At 49.3% G+C, this 14,716-nt stretch overlaps 1 long non-coding RNA gene across 1 annotated transcript; it reads left to right on the forward strand.

Annotated features, from left to right (window-relative positions):
- The first annotated feature begins 7,580 nt into the window (after positions 1 to 7,580).
- Positions 7,581 to 8,202, forward strand: LOC130595860 (uncharacterized). The gene is made up of 2 exons (XR_008971413.1): positions 7,581 to 7,701; positions 7,964 to 8,202. It is a non-coding gene; the product is annotated as an uncharacterized LOC130595860 (long non-coding RNA).
- The last annotated feature ends 6,514 nt before the right edge of the window (positions 8,203 to 14,716 follow it).

Raw genomic sequence — 14,716 nt, forward strand, 5'->3', positions numbered from 1 at the left:
ATTGTGCATCCATGAGATTGTAGCAGCTTGGAAGAACCATTGCAGTGAGCTTTATTTTCATCAAACGGAGTGCCCTGTGCTCTGTAACATGCCAGTACTGCAGGAACTGGTCTGCAAGGAGTTCATACACAGTTATGTTGAAATGCTACCGACCTCATCATCCAAACCAGCTCAGTCAGTAGGATTTTCCTAGAGATCCTGGCTGTGGGCAGATGTTCAGCGTGCAACAGGAAGAGGTTCCAAGCAACAGAGCACAGCCTTGTGAGCTGGTGATGGTATTCCTGTTAATTCAGTTGCCAGTCACTGATACCTCCACTTAGCCAGTAAAACCTAGAACAGAACAGAAATGATTCTTCCTGTAAGGTCAGGTCTGTTAGTTGGTATTTTATTTATCACTGTATTTCCCCCTTGAACAACCAGCAGGAGTAGCTGTTCTTAGGGTATGAAATATGCATTTCGGTTGTCTTGTCTTTGTGGCTGCTTTACTTTGCTGGCTCTTACTGTGCACTCAGGTATTTAGGTGGTTTCCAGTTGAAGGAATAGGAGCAAAAATGTTCTGCTTATCTATTCTTTGACGAGAATGGAAAGAGCAGAGATAGAAAACCCATCCAGCTGAGGAAGTCTGAGCCTGCGGCCCGTTATCAACTCCTGGGAGAGGTCCTGCTTTTAGCTAGAAGGAAAATTTCCTCTTCTCTACCTTCTCTTCTCATGAAGTTCATATTGAAGAGCTTGTTCTGATCTGGTGCTTCTCGCCAGATCTTTGCTGCAGAGCTCTTCTGCGAGCTTGCTGCAAGTGGGAAGTGTGCTGGAGCTGCTGCTCTGAGGGCTGGGATGCATTTCAGGCACATCCTTGTTTTCAGTGCAGAGGAATAAATGACTCTCTTAAATAAATAAAATTACATCATTAGACACAGAACAAACTCTTCCTGTGGGTGTCTTTGCACAGGTCCTGGGTATTGTGCATCTAATGAGAACAATCTAGATGAGCTCTTAGGCAGAAGCTCTTCCCTGGGAGGGTGCTGAGGCGCTGGCACAGGGTGCCCAGAGAAGCTGTGGCTGCCCCATCCCTGGCAGTGCTCAAGGTCAGGTTGGACACAGGGGCTTGGAGCAAGCTGCTCCAGTGGAAGGTGTCCCTGCCCGTGGCAAGGGGTTGGAACTGAATGAGCTTTAAGGTCCCTTCCAACCCAAACCAGGCTGGGATTTGATGTTTCTATCTCCTTTGAAGTATGAGATCTTGAATTACTAATCTTGTCAGCACTTCTAGATGATACGCCTTGCACAGGGGTGTCAGCATGTGCTTATTAGCTAACTTTGCATTTAATTTGCCCATTTTATGCAAATAAAACTTCCTTATTCCTCATGCCTGTGAAGCATTACACATGCATTTTCTTTAATGTTCCGTGTACACATTAAATATTTTCCAGTGTGTTTCCTCCTGTGTGATTTCTCTAATGGCAGCTGATAGAAAATAAATGTGCTTTTTCTTCTCTCCTTCCATTTGTTGCTTGACTTACTCCTGTACTTCAGCCTTTTCTCTCATGTCAAATAGATGTCTTCAACTGCGTGTGTTCATAAGGATGTGCAGCGTAGCGTGTGAAATCTAAAGGTCATCCATTAAGTCTGTTTCACTGGGCCAAAGTAGGATCTGTGCAGGGAAGGCTGTACCTTCCACACCGCAGGAGCCTGCTCAGGTGTGAGAGGCAGCTCCACAAATGTAGGTCATCTCTCTTTCATTGCAAATAGCTTCAAAAATGCTGTAGCAACTGAGCTGAGGTTTAAAATAGAAGCGGCTCAAGAACATCAGATGTTTGGATGCATCACTGGAAGTTGCTGAAATGAGATAGAAACGTGCACGTACATGAGTAGTGCAAGGTGATCTTTCTAGTGTAAGATCTGTGTAGTGTGGGAATGGCAGTGTGTTAACACACATGGAAGAGCAGCAGCGTGGTTGTCCAGCTCTGTTGCTGGGATGAGCTCCACCACTCCTTCAACTAAGAAACAGTAAATAGGTTTAAAAGTTAAGTTTGAATTTAAGAAATGCATTAAGAATCAGTGCTCTTCTGTTACAGCATGAAGTGCAGAGTCTGGCATGGAGGGTCTAGGTCCAGTTTTGCAGTGGGAGTCACCATCCTTCTCAGAGGCAGTGCTTAGAGTGATTATTCCTTTCACTTGACTCGTTCTCAGTTATTTTTTACACTACTTCAGTGTTTTCCGTTCTCTAATGGTATAAAAGCCATCTAATTGCGTGCTTGGGATTGGGGTATGATAACCTCGCTTTCCAGTAAGGCTCTTCCTGCAGGGCAGAGGTTTTTGACCTCAGCAACAAGGAAAGTTGCTGGGTTTTGTAGGCTTGTCTGGTTTGCACTGGCAAGTACAACTGAGAGAGTGTCAGCAAGTGGGATCTTGTGAGCATAAGGGTTTTCTACTGAGTCAGGCTGGTTTCAGTGCTGTTTGCATGAGAGAGAGGAGTTGAGGGGAATTAGGTAGGGAAGTTTTCTACTCAGTACTTTACAGAAAGACTAAGCTTTGGAGAAGCAGAGGGAGAAAGGAAGTTGTACATCAGACCAGTGCAATCGGTCATGTCCTTCATTAGTAGAGCAGAATGTAGTTTGTTTTATTTCCTCCATTAGTGGAATAGAACGTAGCTTGTTTCAGAGGCAGATAACTTCTTTTTGCTGCATGGAATAAATACTGTATGTTTGAGTGGAAGAGCCCGAGTTCCCTCATTTCTCACTAGCAGTGCAAGACTTCTTCTCATTGCTTAGGAAGTGGCAGTAATACTTCAATGTACAGAACAATGAGAACAGCATCCAGCCCTTCTGGCTTATTGCCCATAGCTTCCAGCTCCACGTTCTGGGGAGCTGGAGGGTGTGTTTGGCATGCTTCAGAGAGCCGTGGCTGGGGAGGTCCAGGGGACCTCCCGATGGAGAACAGGATGGGATCTTACCGCTCCTCTTGTGACGCTTTCTTCCTCCTGCTGCGCTTCGGTCTGGCATGAAATGAACTGTGAGTAACTCTCAAGAAACTTTTGCTTTATTACAGACCCTATCTTAGACACTGAAGTTGTGTCTCAGTATCCAGTGGATTGCTTTTTTTTTGCGTAGCTGTGCTCTTCAGTTGATCAGAATCGTGCCCAATAAAGGTTTCCATGTGGGTGAATCCCAGCCTGTGGCGATGCCGCGGGTTGGGGCTGCAGGGCAGAGCTGCTCTTCACCTTCTGATGCATCTGTCAACTGATGTTTTGCAGAAGAGTAAATGAGGGGAAAGGGATTGCTAGAGCACAGATACCCATCATGTGGTTTCTTATGCTGGGTGTCTTCTTAAACCTGTTAGAATAATAACCAAGCTGTACTGCAGCACTTTAATCTAGCTTAATTGTAGCCCGGTGCTTTTTGCATTGAAATGGCTCAGGCAAACCTTTGTTTTGAAATATTTCTCTTTGCTGCTTCCAGTTTTGCACACGGATTTCAGTTGTATCCTGATTGAAGGAATTTTGGCATTCCAGTAGGTGGCTCTTCAGTGTCCCGTTTGCAACCCACGCTAGGGAAGAAAAGGAGGATAGAAAAATGAACTGACAGATAGAGGGACGGGACAGAGGATTGCAGCACTCTCCAGCTTCTTACCAATGTTTATTATTGTATTGTTTCAGTATTTCCCCTTTCGAGGTGTTTTCTGGGTTTCCTGGACTTAGACTCTGCTCCTCTCAGCCTCCTGTGTTCCCCATGCATCCAGCCAGCACTGTCAGAAGGCTTGACTCGTATTTGCCTCCCGGTTTAGAACTGATTCTCCTGGTGTATGTTTTACAGATATTTCACTTCTTCCTGGCTTTCTGTACTTCTCAATTGAAATGTTCAGGAAGCTTTCAGTGGAGATGAGATAGAGAAGGATTTGTGTGACTGCCCATTTGTATTTGAAAAAACCTTTTTGGGTGTCACCCGAGTCATCTCATTTATTACAGTGAGGGTGGTAAAACACTGGCACAGAGAGGTGATGGATGCCCCATCCCTGGAGACATTCAGGGCCAGGCTGGATGTGGTTCCGAGCAACCTGATGTAGTTGAAGATGTCCCTGCTTGTTGCAGGGGGGTTGGACTGGGTGAGCTTTAAAGTTCCCTTCCAACCCAACCTACCCTATGATTCCAACCCAAACTACTCTGTTATTTGGTGATCTCGGTGCGTTCTGAGATGCCTGCAGCTTTGCAAGGCTCACGTGGAATATTTGTGAGACTCGGTAATCCCATGTGCTGAGAAAGGCAGAGCAGGATGAAAATCAGTTGTATTCTCAGACATGGAGCTCAGTGCCTGCTTTTTTAGCATGTGATTTGAGCTGAGAGAAGGAGAATTGAAAAGAACAGTTGTGGTGCTGACTGGCACGAAGAACTGAACAGCACTGCATCTTCTGGATAGGGCTGAAGGTTGGTAAGACACTGGTGCAGCTTTGCTTTGCCAGCCTCTGTGTCCTTGCAGGGTTAAAAGTTGGGCTTTTCTAGCTTCTTTCTCCTGCTGCTGTTTTGCCAGTGTTACTGATGAGAGGTATTGGCATGTTCTTAACACCACCCAGAACCTGCACCCCACCACCTCCCCAGCCAATAAAGCTGTTTGCTGTGGATGCAGTGGGGCCCCCGAGGGGCCCAGCATGGAGCCATTGAGCCTCCTGATGGGAGGTGGCTGTGCTGGGTTCCCATGTTTCGGGTCTGCCAGAGCAGTATCACAGCAGGGTGTCCCCAGCAGGGTCCAGGCTGTGTGCAGAGCAGATGTGACTCAGAAAGCAGCAGGGCCAGGCTCATCCTGTGCTTGGCTACAGCAGCCTGGTCCTCAGGTGGCTTGACCTCTTCTCCCTCTTTGTTCACAAACGTGTCAGGCCCTGTACAGACGTGTTCTGCCCGGTTTCTCTTGAGCCTGGTGAGAGGGAAGTTCCTGATCTCACCAGAACACAGACAAAAGCAGGGTAGAACTTTGCTTGCAGCTTTTTGTGCTTCCTCTTTGTGACCCTTCCCCCTTTGGGCTCCGGCCCTTTCCCCTTTTCACAGGTCTCTCAGCCTTCCACCCATCTTAGGTTTACAAGTAAGTAAGACCTTCCCAGTCCTCTCAATCCCTTTGGTGGGTGCTTGTCCATGGATACTGGCAGAACCTCCAGACGTTGCTTAGAGCCTCGGTTGATGGCTGAGGTGTGGCAGCAGTAGGTAACGTTTGAAGTGTTGCTCTTTGAGGTGATGCTGCTTCATGGACCACAAACACCTTCCCATTCTGTTGGGGTCATCCCACCTCTGCAGTGCTGCTGTCTTCCTAGCATTGCTGGGTGCCAACTCAGGAGAACTTCTATAGTCCAAAACAAGAGGTAGCAGAAAGCCTTTATTGGCTCTGGGGCTTTGCTCTGTTGTCCGGGTCCTTTTTGGTTGTCCTCTTGAGACCCAAGAGAGGAGTTGGGTCCAGAGTTCAGCTTGCTTTGAGTGAGCTTTCGAGCTTTATACCTAAAATACGATGGCAGAAACCCATGAACCAGTTAATTCGCTGCTCAGATCCATTTGAGGCGAGTGCTTTTCTTCTACATCCCTTACTGTCCAGGTTCTGGCCTGTGCTGGATCATCAGCCTGGCTTGACAGGAGGCTCTTGACCTCTTTAGGGTTCCAGATATGATTTGCCCTGGTTTAGGGCAGTGGTTATGATCCCAGCTGTCAGGTGCCTGCTGAATGCTTAGATTTGTAGTTTCTCCAGAGTTGGTGGTTGGTTTCTCTTCACTGCTTTTGGCCATTAGCCTTAGAAGATGCTCTTGGGGGAGCGTGGTAGAGCACTGCCTCTTGTGACAGCGCCTTGCTGACGGTACCTTGACAGGTATCATCGCTTAGACTCGCGTAGGCAGCGAGAGATCTTGCAGCCTGGTTGGTTGTCATTCATCTGAGTGCATCAGACTCATTTAGGATTTTCATTGCCTGCCTGTTCTTAGTGGATTTGCCTTGAAATAAAGAGTAAGTAAATGCCAGTTAATGTCGCTACTGCACAACAGCCTGTGTAGACAGCGGGGAAGGGACTCGCATTTTGTTTCATCTGCAGGATATTCAGGTTGATCCATCTTTGACTGAACAGTTTCTGTCTCCTTAATGGGAAAAACAATGATCTGCTCCGGAGCAGTTGGGATTTCTTTTTACTCTGCATGCTTAAAAGAAGCTTCCAACGTGTGGTAGGAGAAACAGAGTTCAAAGAAGAAAACCTGATTTCTGAAGTCAAGGAACATGGATTCTTATTCCTTACCCTTACTAAAGCCTCAGACCGAGGGGTAGTCAAAGACTTAAGTGTCAAAATAGCTTGAATCATCTCTGGCAGTGTGTAATTTCTGTTAGGGAGCTGAAGCTGTAACTCGGGTAACTGTCACTGTCTCGCTCCAGGTTTAGTCCTGAGCTCTAGTTCACAGGCAGTTGGACAGATGCAAAGAGTCATGGCTTGCTTGGAAAAACTCAGGAGCCAAGTGTGCATCAGTGATTCAGGCTGTTGGATGGCGTGTAGGACAGATGACTTGCTTCGTGTCACTTACCTTTGGCTTTACACTCGCAGAGGTGGGAGGACAGTGGAACACCTTGGGCTAACTCCAGTTCATTTCAACCCCCTGTGTATGGCAGTTGAGTAGTTATGTTCATCTTAATATGACTAAGCAGCAGTCTCAGTTCAGTTCCTCACCACATAACTGAAGAGGGCAGCAGAGCCTTCCCTGAGGTTGTGCAGCCTATTTTAGTCACATTATTTGTAATAGAGATCTCATTTGCTGCTTTGTTATTATCATCTTTATCTGCTAAATGCCACCTTCCTCTTTTCCCTGGTGTAGGATTAGAGGACCTGTGCTCTGTTACAATCGCTTTTTCCTGTTTGAAGTGTAATTATTTCTACTCTCACCTGGTTTTAGGTGATGGAAGGAGAGACACTGTGATGGGCCCATGGACTTGCAATGTGAACTCGTGACAGCAGGTACTTGTATCAGGTCCCGGTGGTCTGAGGTACCTGGGTAAGGCTTGGGTGCTGTGTGTCTGTTGGCCATGGTTTTCTCTGGTGTCAATGTATTAATTTCAGTGTTCACAGAAATGTTTGTCTTTATTTATAGCCTATCCAAGAGCTGGGCTGCAGCAGAGAAGGTAAGAGCTTGGGAAGGTGGGGATATGAGAACCAAGCCCTCAGTAGTTAATCTGGCCTGGTTCTTTCTCATCTAATCCCTCAAGTTTTATGGACAGATGTTGGATTGATCAAGTGGCTGCTGAAACCATAGCAAAATGACAAGAAACGGGGCCTTTCCAGCCCTGACCTTTCTCGGGGTCTATGGTTTTAGCATTGGAGAGGCAAAGAGACCAGTCTGAGACTTAGATCTTTAACCCTTCCTGAAGTGTTGCTTCTTTCTGCCCTGTGAGTTGCAGCCCCAGATGAAAGTCACCCATCTGTTCAGGGAGCTGGTACCTCGGTGTCTGCATTGAGAATCACTGTGTGTAGTGCTTGTTGCTAGAAACCATTGAGTTGCTTGGGCTCATCCCTTTGCTGTGAGTTCAGCTGAGCGTTGCTCTCTGCTGTATGGGGGAAGGACACTGCTGGTTGTTACCAGCTGTGCTTTAAAGACAGGAATTCCTGTTGCTGGTAAAGTTTAGGTCACAGCTCTTCTGAAATCACTGTCTTTATTCTCTGGTTTGGGTTATGAAGGCCTTGCCTGTGGCTCTTGTTTCAACAGGTAAGTCTGGATTGCTTCCTTAGGTAACCAAGCAGATAGTCTCAGTTAGGCTTTGCTAGGTAGAACTGTGTGTAGACAGCAAAGTTTTATTGTTTATGAATGAAAACAGGTAATGCAAAACCTTGAAACCTAGCTTACCTTGAATTAAAGCAAATAAAATCTTAGGAGATGCAGTATCTTAATGGCACAGCTTGGAAGAATGATGTAGGGATTCCCGAGCACGAGTCTTGTTTTAATGGCCATTACGTCTCTGCTCTTGCAGCTCAACACACCAGGGATGAGCTGTCCTCGAGAAGAACCCTTGCATCTGCCTCTCATGGCAAGTGGTCCAGGCAGTGACATACCCATGTTAGCAGTTCCAGGTGGGTGTGTTACGTGTATTTGAAGTCTTCTCTCTTGTCCTCTGCAGTGTACTAGAACCTACATGTGCTCTGTATAACTCGTTTCCTACCTGCTCCCCTTGTAATGTCCAGTTTTCCTAATAAACATCTTTTGAAGTCATTGCTTTGTGCCTGTTTTCCAAGGGTCTGAGTGTTCTCGTGTGTTGCTTGTCTTCAGCGATGTATTCCCTTTGGATCATGCAGGGAAGAGGAGAGCAGAAAGTCATAATGGCTCCCCTTGGGTGGGAGCTTTAAACTGCCAGGTCAAAATACAAGACCTTTTGTAATCGTGTCTTGTGTTCTGAGTATTCTCTTGGAGCATCCGGATGCTCCAGAGCAGAGGGAAAACCATTTTGAGCAAATTGAAGAAACTTCTCGTGAAGCAGAATTAATTCTGATTGACTGGAGAGCGATGAGGAACCAAATTGGAAGTTTGTGACGTGATTTGATCCCCGTGAAGAGCCAGGGCCTGCAGGAAAGTTCAGCCCTATGAAGTGAAGAGTTACCTTGCACCTCCACGGACACCAAGGCTTTGCCTTCATCCTGGGTGGGTTTTGTTTCGAAGGAGGACTGAGCAGAGAGCAGAATGCACCCAGTGGTCGTTGATGTGCAGCTCCTGGCTGTGTTGGCAGTTCACATTGCTGCCGGGGGGGAGGTGGCCTGTGTGCCAGCAAGAGGTGACAATCTGTGTGTGTATGTGTGTATTTACTTCAAGATCCCTTTCTTCTCTAGAAGCTCCCCGCCGTGTCGTGTAGCTCAGTTTGGCTTTGCTCTCATCTCAGCTGTGCAGACATTACCAGAAGCACTCAGACACTCTTTTCCGTGCTCGATCCTTTTCACATACAACGTTGTGCTTGTCTTGCTGAGCAGCAGGAATGAACAGTCCATACAAACGGCTACTGCCGCAGCAATAAGTTCAGGAGCTGGCACGAGATGATTTTGGAGCCTTGACCAATGAGGATTACAGTTAATCCTCTAGCAAACATCTTCAGCACGTTCCAAGCCATCCCAAAGTTGTGCCGTTTGCCTCGGCAATAACCCTCTTCAAACAAGCACAACCACCTCCAGTACCTTGATGGGGTACATCCCAGTGTTGGTGCTGTCTGTGCAGCACTGGTGCGGTGGGCTGGCAGGCAGCTTGCTCCCTGGGGAGAGGATGCTGTGATGTTGGATGCAGTAAAAATTCAGTGAATATCTCTTAGGAGGGGAAAAAAAATAGGTTAGATCTTGTAGCTTTACCATCCTTGGAGTAAAGCTTATTGCTTCCATGGGGCGAGAGGTCTGGCCTGGAGGAACCATGGGCTGCTTGCAGATGAGGAGCCATCCACTGCCCTTTGAATCCACCAGGACATGAATAAACCTGGTTTATATCTGGTTTGATTGTGCGAATTCCTGCTTCTTTGAAGGCATCTGTGAAGTGGAAGGAAATCTCGTGTCTAAGTTGTATTTTGGGGAAGGGAGAGGGCAAAGAGCAATGGCATAGTTTGGGTTGGAAGGGACCTTAAAGCTCACCCAGTTACAACCCCTGCCATGGGCAGGGACACCTTCCACTAGAGCAGCTTGCTCCAAGCCCCTGTGTCCAGCCTGGCCAGGGATGCAGGCTTCCTCTCGGCTGCAGAATATCAGTGGTGTTGCTCCGATGCTCTGTGAACTGTAGGTGGCAGGGATGCTCCAGCCTCGCAGCGTCTCTATAGCCCTTCATGGGGAAGTTTGAGCAGTGAGTTGTTATCTGATGTATCAGACACAGTTCCACAGGGGGAGCAGGGATTAAAGGAGATGGATTCAGTCATTTTAACCATCCTATTGTTCTATTTATAGTGAGTTCCTGGTTCCTGGACAAGGTGTGAAGACTCTGTGGGCTTTAGTTCTTCCACAAAAGCAGCATTTCTCCACAATGTGAATTCCTCTGCTGTGCCAAAAGCAGAATGAGGAACACTTTAAGGACCTCATTAATGTTTGCTTCTCCTTTCAGCAGACCACCCTTTACTCAAACTCTGTGATACATCTATTCTCATTTCTTTCTACTCATCCGAGAACCTTCAACCTCCACAGAATCTGCATTTCCTCATCAGGAAAGCAAATAAGCAAGCCAAGGTAGACCTAATATCCTGCTGCTTCTAAGAGCCATGTCATTCCTTTGTGCATGTGTCTTCTTTTTAGCCCAGCAGTGGTTACTGTACGTGCGAGAAGGACCTGTTACCGTGAAGCTGCTTCACAACCTGATACTTAAAGAGTGGGCACAGGTTAATAATGTAAGTAAGGGGCTACAAGGAACCTGCAGAGGGGCTTTGGCCAAGGACCTGTAGGGCCAGGCCAAGGGGAATGGCTTTAACCTGCCAGAGGGGAGACTGAGATGAGCTCTGAGGCAGAAGCTCTTCCCTGTGAGGGTGCTGAGGCGCTGGCACAGGGTGCCCAGAGAAGCTGTGGCTGCCCCATCCCTGGCAGTGTTCAAGGCCAGGTTGGACACAGGGGCTTGGAGCAAGCTGCTCCAGTGGAAGGGTCCCTGCCTGTGGCAGGGGTTGGAACTGGAGGAGCTTTAAGGTCCCTTCCAACCCAAACCATTCCATGATTCCCATAGAGGAATAGCTCACATCAGGTACCGTTATAAAGGTCTGACTGTATCTAAGTAAACGTGGTTTTATCTTGGCCGCTATAGCCTGGCAGAATTAAAAGTCATGTTGAAGAGCCCTGGGTTGATGTTCCTGCTTGGACACATACGAAGGAGCATTTGGTTTGTATAAAGCATTGCTTCTCAGGAATAAGGGCTGCAGGATTTGATTCAAAGTGCTTGATCTTTGGATAGCAGTCTGAGGTTTGCTGAAGGTGCCGTATTCAGGCATAAAAACACAGAATGAGGAATACAGAAGTGTATTTATAGTCAGAATAATGACAATTTACAGGGTCAAGATCGTTGCAGTGCTCCCAGCATAGGAGCTCTGTATTGAACAGTGATTGAATGGTTGGCTTTTCAAAAGAGAGAGAAAAAAACCCTTCCAACCAGCTGAATAATGCAAACCAAGTCCTTGCTCTGGTGAGAAGCCAGGCCTGTGTTTGGAAAATTCCATGGGCTTTTGGGTTAAGCAGTGAACAAATGGACTCGCTCTTTGCAGCGGCTTGGATTTGTCATAGAGCATAGTCATAGAGCAAGAACCTGGGGGGCAGAAGCAGTGGGCCCTGGCTCTGCCTCTGCCTCTGCAGCCTTGGGGAACGCGCTGCCTCATTTGTGCCTTGGCTTTCCCATCTATCAGCCGGGGCGAAGGAACTCATCCAAGCTCCCAAACTGCCTGCAGTGATTAACAGAGCGTTGCCCCAGCCCCTCGAGAGGATGGGGGTCCACGGGCATGTGCTTCACACGCTGCCGAGCCCCCTGCCCGTGCCATTCAGCAGCCCCACGTTCCTGAAGCCACCTGGGGGCACCTCATTGGCAAGGGGCTGATTTGCAGAGGTTCGCTGATGAAGAACAACGCAATGGGAGTGTTTTCCTGCTGGGCTGTGAAACCAGCGGGATCACGGGGATGCTCTCATTCGGCTTGGCCGCTTTCACCAGCTCCCCCCTGCTCCCAGGGAGCGTCAGCCCATAGGCAGCCGTGCTCCGAGTGCTGCGGCTCCATCGCAGCACTCTGAGGGGCGGCCATGAAGAGGCAGGTGGGGAATGGTCAGGGTTAGTGCGTGCAGTGGATGGTCTCTGGGGGTGCAGGGCTGCTCCTCATCCTGCTGGATCCGGCTTCCTTCGGAAAGCAGCGGTCAGAATTCCTTGGGGCAATAGCTGCACATCCTCACTGGGGTTGCCACCAGTATCCCTAAGCCCCGGATATGATTTGGCTCGGGACTCGCAGCAGTTCAGCTTCTGAAGCCCCATCCATCAGCATTAGATCCCCTTGGGCAATGCTGTGGTGGGTGAGTGAAAGGACTTTGCCTTGGACTCCATCCCTCCCCGGAGCAGAGGAAGCCTGTGCTGACAGGACAGGAAGCTCTCAGGAGCCACAAGGACCTGGAACTCGCTTCTCGCCTTCCTGTGGGCCTTCCCCAAGGCTCAGCCCGGCTGTTTAAAGGCTATTAATAGCATTAAAACCACGGACAGGTTTGTGTCTTCCTGCTGCTGTCAACGACGTTTCTTCAGCTGAGACTTTCTGGTTGTGTTTATTCCAAGCAGTCAGAGATGGGCCCGGGGATGTGGTGGTAATGGCAGCGCAGGGACCTGTGCGAGCTAACAGGCAGCCAAGCAGGGATTTCACTTTGGAGAAGGCTCTCGGGTCTCCAGTGCAAAACAAAGGGCTCCAAACCGGGGCAGGCTTTAGCACTGGGAAGGGTTTTGTTTGTGCAGCAGAAAGCAGCCACTTCCTCCTTGCTGTGGCTGATGGTTCCCGTGTCCGCCCTGTCCCCATCGCTCATCCTGTTGTACCTTCTGCATGGCGATGGCCCAGCTGGGGAATGAGCTCAATCATAGAATCACAGAATAGTTCGGGTTGGAAAGGACCTTAAGATCACCGAGTTCCAACCCCCCTGCCATGGGCAGGGACACCTCACACTAAACCATGGCACCCAAGGCTCTGTCCAACCTGGTCTTGAACACTGCCAGGGATGGAGCATTCACAACCTCCCTGGGCAACCCATTCCAGAGCCTCAGCACCCTCACAGGAAAGAACTTCCTCCTTATATCCAATCTAAACTTCCCCTGTTTCAGTTTTAACCCGTTACCCCTTGTCCTGTCCCTACAGTCCCTGATGAAGAGTCCCTCCCCAGCATCCTTGTAGCCCCCTTCAGACACTGGAAGCTGCTCTGAGGTCTCCACGCAGCTTCTCTTCTCCAGGCTGAACAGCCCCAACGTTCTCAGCCTGGCTCCATACAGGAGGTGCTCCAGCCCCTGCTCATCCTCGTGGCCTCCTCTGCACTTGTTCCAACAGTTCCATGTCCTTTTTGTGTTGAGGACACCAGAACTGCACACAGTGCTGCAAGTAGGGGCTCACAAGAGCAGAGTCGAGGGACAGGATCCCCTCCTTAGCGCAGAAAGCAAAAGGAATAAAATCCCCCATTTTTGTTTTAGTTCTTGTTAGGTTTTATTGCAGTCAGTTTCTAACCTGCATCTCAGGCACAGAAACAAGAGCGATGGCAAGAAGGTGACAAGAGCTGCTGCTATTGAAACCAATGCTCCCAAAACCGGAGGCCAACCCCATGCCAGAAGAAGGTCTCTTTTGCCCTGCTTTGAGTCAGGAGGACCTCAAAGTGAGTCTCAGCTGCAGGAGGGAGCAAGAGGCATGTGTGTGGTTGGGTGTTCGTGTCCGAGGAGCCAGTTTGTGTCTTCAGTGTTCGGTGGCTTTGCTGTTCATTGGGTGGGAAAGCTCTGCCATGGCCACCAGCTCACAGCCTGGCTTGAGGCTGGCAGGAAGAAGGGTTGCATGGAGATTGGCACTTCAGGATGGGACTGGAAAGTGAGTTCTGTGTGTTCAAAGCCTAGTGCATTGCTTGGGAGTCTTTGTGTAACACAGCGTGCGGATGCAGGGGAGGAGCTGGTCAGCATCCGAGAGGGAGCATTGGGTGTATCGGATGCCTGGTCCAAGAGGTGACAGCGTTCTGGTGCTTACTGGGGAACTTGCAGGATCCCAGCCTGGTTTGTGTTGGAAGGGACCTGAAAGTGGTGGGCTGGTGCTCTCTTGGAAGGATTCTTCCCAGGAAGGAGGGCAGGGAATAGTAAAGGTTCAACTTTGTCTAGCGCAGATTGGTTGTGGAGTGTAAGGTGCTTGTGAGCTACGTCCTTCATAGGAAAACGTGGTAATGAAGCCTGTTCTGATTATCCTCTGTTGTCCGGATTTAGCCCAACGTGGTGCAAGTTCCTGGGTGTCCCTTTTCCAACCAAGCCCCTTGTCTCCTTTCACTTACTGCAGGCCTCTTGTTTGTCACGCAGGACAACAGCCCCAGCAGAACACGAGCTCCCAATGGAGCTGCTGCTGCTTCCAGCACAGAGGGGCTTGGAGCAAGCTGCTCTCGTGGAAGGTGTCCCTGCCATGGCAGGGGTTGGAGCTGGAGGAGCTTTAAGGTCCCTTCAACCCAAACCATTCCCATTTAGACGTATTCCAGGGCTGCTCTGCAGCTCTGAGCCTTCTCACACTGTGTGGGACCTCAGCTGATACCAACAGCGGGGCTGCGCTACCAGTGCAAAGCCTGACCTCTATGGAACATCCCCTTGCTGCAGGCTTTGGTGCTGCCAGTTCCTTACCAAGAGGCTTCGCAGTCCCTCTGAGCAACTCCTGCAGCGATGCTGCAAGGTCAGGGCATGCTCCAGGGCTCTCCAGTGGACCCAGGAGTTAGCAGTGACCTGCAGGCCAGCAGAGCCTGCTTCTGGGTTCAGCTTGGTCCCAGGAGGGAGCTGCGGTTGCTCTCCCAGGCGTTCCAAAATCAGCACAAGGAGAGACCTCAGTCAGTCAAGGTCTGTGCTCTCCCCTTCTCCATAGCAATAAAGCACCCCTCACACAGACAGGGGTGAGCAAAGCGGGCTCACAGCACAGGCACCCGAGGGAGGAGCTGGTCCAGGTCCCAGGGTCCAGGTTTGTGCCCACCGGGCAGGTTTAAAGGTTCTCACTGTGTGCTGGAAGCAGCAGCAGCAGCTCCATTTGGAGCAGCATCCCTCCGAGGAAGGT

This window comes from Pezoporus wallicus, unplaced genomic scaffold (assembly GCF_028554395.1).
Source record: "Pezoporus wallicus isolate ANWC-B61680 ecotype Strahan unplaced genomic scaffold, APGP_CSIRO_Pwel_v1 contig_14477, whole genome shotgun sequence".
NCBI classification, from domain to species: domain Eukaryota; kingdom Metazoa; phylum Chordata; class Aves; order Psittaciformes; family Psittacidae; genus Pezoporus; species Pezoporus wallicus.